Source organism: Lagopus muta, chromosome 13, assembly GCF_023343835.1.
Source record: "Lagopus muta isolate bLagMut1 chromosome 13, bLagMut1 primary, whole genome shotgun sequence".
NCBI classification, from domain to species: domain Eukaryota; kingdom Metazoa; phylum Chordata; class Aves; order Galliformes; family Phasianidae; genus Lagopus; species Lagopus muta.
Window position 1 is genome coordinate 3,670,344 of NC_064445.1, and position 3,868 is coordinate 3,674,211.

The following is a 3,868-nucleotide window of genomic DNA, read 5'->3' on the forward strand; positions in this document are numbered from 1 at the left end:
GTGTGCCTCCATCCCCAGACATGGCCTCCAAATCAACTCAGTGCCCAAGACCAGTGCCACCCGTGGGCTGAGGGCTCCTGGGACTACCAAAAACCAAACAGCAAGTAATGATGTTCGTAACAAGCCAGACCTTCCAGCCAGCCAGGCCACACAGGCTGGAGAAGATTTTGTCAGAAAACAATTTCAAGTGAGAGAGAAAAAAAAAAAAAAAAAAAAAAAAAAGCAAGAATAACTGACTGACCCAAGCATAAAAATTCCTTGGTTTTGTGCTAAAACACACACAAAAACTCACAAGAGTTTCTGAAGGCTCTGTTTGTTCATTTCTCAGGTAGAAGCCGCTTCTGAAAAGAGGAATATTTTTAGCATAAGGTTGTAACTAAGGTTAAAAAAAGAACTGTTTCCACCCAGCTCTCTTTCATAAACTCATTTAGGATGAGCAATGTGACAGCAGCTGGCTCCCACCACGCACATTTCCGGCAGCATCCTCTCCCAGCACCAACCTCCCACACAGGGATGCTTGGCTGCAAGGAGCACACAGCAGGCACACAGCCCTCTCTGGGGGGCCAGACCCACCTGCTGGCAGAGCCATAGTGTCTGCAGGGACCCTGAGCTCACCCCCCATCTGGAGCTGTAAGGCATGGCATGACCAGAGCAAGCTTGCAGCATGGCTGGAAGTTGGGCAAGACCAAGGAGCTGCTCGCCACCTAAGCTCAGATGCTCACCTGCTTGTTCAGATCTTGTTTCGAAACCAACACAAAATTGCTCCACAGCTCCAAGCAGAGTCCATTTCCTAACCAATAACTCATTTCCAGAGCAGTCAGTAGCTCTGCACAGAGGCCCTGTTTCACCTGCACACCACTTTGGCTCAGGATGCGCTCCCTGCATTGTAACCTCTCCAACAGCAGCATTTTCCAGACTGGCAGCTAAGTGGGTGCTTAGGCAGACATTCATGGAGACAGAAAGCTAAATCTGCTTTGCATTATGCTTGCTCCAAGAGGGGCTGGATGGAGAGCAGCAGCTTGCAGCTAGGCAATGGGTATGAGCCAGCACCTCATCCAGACAGTTCGTTTGCACTTCCCAACAAATGCTGTTTATTTGCAGCAAGCATACCACGAGGCTCATGGCAGGGAATGGTCCCATCTGACACACTCTCCACCTGTCTGCCAAGGTGAGGTGCATCCCTCAGTGAGGCGCTGATGGATCAGTCCAAACACCCTTGCCAGCCAAAACGTGGGTGAGACAGGCATAAAAGAGACACGCTCGGTTCTGATGGAGCCCATTCACTGAGCTTGGGTAGGCATTAAAGCAGCTGCAGTGGCTGTAGCTCAACAGATGCTACACAGTGGCATCCCACTATGTCCTAAAGCATTCACAGCCTCCAGCCTGAGTCAAGTCCTCCCTTCCCACTTGACTGCTTGGTTTACACAGCAAAACAGCTCTCCCAAATATTCTTGCATCACACCCAAGGAGCTTGCTGCTGGGCCCCAGATTTCACAATTTCACTGTGATTTGTAATCAGTGCATCAGGAACGGGTGATTAAAATATCTGTCATGAAGAACAATGCAAAATTAACACAGAAATTGTATTATTGTGGGTCATTTAGTTCTAAGTGCAACAGCCTCTGCTTTTTTTTTTTTTGCCACTTAAGCGATATGCAGCATGAAACAGCACAAATAAATAAAGATGTAGAGAACATTAGATACACTTTGTAAGAGCAAATTGCACACGTTCACATTTCATTCTAGTTAGATCAAAATTAGACGGTTTTCCTCTATTATCTCAGTGGATACGCTAAAAACCAGTGATTTATGAAAGAAACCGGAGTGAATGCCACTATAATTGATTAACCTAAGAGACTGGTGACCTACTTGTAGGTATACAAATATGATTATAATTGTGCAGTAAGTAGTTGAATGTTCCGCAGGACTTCTTTATAATGTGACTGTAATGCATAAAAGCAAGAGGGAAACAAAAGGTTTCCATTTGAGAATAGGTGCTGAGAGCTTTCTGCCCCTCTCAAGGTGGATGGGGCAGAACCAACCCCTCCTGACCAGCAGTTCATCCCGTCAATAGGTTGTCACAACAGCTGGGGACAGTTCCCAGGTGCTCACAGCCTGAAGACCCCTGCACTGGAAACCCTGGAGATGATATGGGAGGTGGGAGTTGTTAGGGTGGGATTGAGTTAATTAGCACTGTGTCTGATGAGGGCCATAACGGCATAATAAAAGAAATGAATAAAAGCAGGCTGAACTGACATCAGCAGATTGATGGGTGCTTGCTGCTGGGTCAGGGCTGGAGCAGCACGTGCAGGGCGATGCATTGCTCACAGTGAAGGAGATGGGTGGGGAAAGGGTGTTGGAGGGGACCCTGCAGGATCTGTGTGACATATGGAGGGCAGAAAGAGGAGAAGCATTACAGGACACTCATAATTAAGCTCTACCACAAGTCCACAGAAGAGTTCCAGAGAAGAATTTGCACCCCACTTCCCTAGGAGTTACCTCTGACTCAGGCACACAGGTGACAGGATGAAGATGGCTGCTCTTAAGTTCTGCATTCATCCATCCAGACGCTGACAACCACCCAGGGGTGACTGACTGGCTCTGCTTTTGTATTCTTTTCCATATTCAGTTGTCTGGAAGAAGGATATGTTGGCCACAGCAATGCTGCATTTGAGAGAAGCACTGGCTTCCTGAGTGAATAGTTCAGGAGATTGTTATAGTCAGCCTGAAGACACTGACAGCTCTGTCATCGTGCCTCAGGCCAGTAAGGAAAGTGTAAGGAAGAAATAGAAAACCACAAGTTAAATCTGTGCTTTACAGCAATCAGGCTCTGCCTCTTCACTTTTGACCTCAAATTCCAACTTCCACCTAGATGAATTAGCAAAGAATAAACACTGTTTAAGTTGCAGTATTTTGAAGCAGAGAGATGACTCCTAGCTCAGCCAGCTATCCTGGCCATCCAACATAACATGCATTAAAGTGACAGAGGATGACAAAGCAGAGGAGCACATACTATCTTTAGTCCATGTGCAGTCCTGCATCCACATCTGCTATGGGAAATTAAAGCTGTGCTCTACATCCAGTCCTGTGTAGCACCTATCTACCAAAATCAGCTGGGGACAGATAGTGGCTATTTACTAAGCTGGTGAAATAGTACCTGTAATTCTCCTTAACAGGGAAAGGCCAGCACACCAAGCCCACCTCTCTTCACCTTCTTCATTTCAGACCCCTACTACTTCCAGTTTCAGCTCTGCAAACATGAGTGTAGAGATCAGCCTACTAATATGAACTGTGGGGCCAAATGAATCTCTATGGGGAGCACCTGTGCCCCCTCATTCCCTCAACAGACAGCAGCTGTTCCTCCTTCCGGAGTGTTGCTTTAAGTAAAAATCCTGCAATGCAATAATCCCAGCTTCAAGCCTATTGCAGAAATTAAAAATGACTTGCTTCTGGTTGGATGCAAAGCTTACTAATTACCTACCAGCATTCGAGTGGCAAGTTTGCCACATGAATAATTGTGTATCCACAAAAGTGTTTCACTGGAAGGGTTATTAGCAGGAAAACAGGAATTCAGTTGGAAGGCATTAATAAACCTTGAAGACAACAGCTATTATGGTGATTGATCCTCAATCCAAGTGTACACAGCTCCTGCAGGATGGAGGAGCAGGAGATGCTGTGCAGGAGGGGTGTTCTGAGAGCAGGGAGGAAAGGCAGGGCTGTTGCAGAAGTCAAGGGTAAAAATCGGTACTGTCCCATCCAGAAGGGTTAAGAGAGAAAAACACACTTCCAAGGCAAACTCAAAATTAGATCGCTTTAGCAGTCTGCAGAACTCAAATCCCAGTCCCAGCCCTCAGGTTTCCCCGAAGTC

The 3,868-nt window shown here is 46.7% G+C and overlaps 1 long non-coding RNA gene across 2 annotated transcripts; it reads right to left on the minus strand.

Moving 5' to 3' along the window:
* Positions 1-715: 715 nt before the first annotated feature.
* LOC125699768 (uncharacterized) lies at positions 716-3,269 on the minus strand. 2 transcript variants are annotated; one of them, XR_007379695.1, is made up of 3 exons: positions 3,158-3,269; positions 2,500-2,633; positions 716-1,546 (listed from the first exon to the last, which is right to left on the minus strand). It is a non-coding gene; the product is annotated as an uncharacterized LOC125699768 (long non-coding RNA). The 2 variants fall into 2 exon arrangements; XR_007379696.1 differs by having other exon boundaries at positions 2,500-2,690; positions 3,158-3,268.
* Positions 3,270-3,868: the final 599 nt, after the last annotated feature.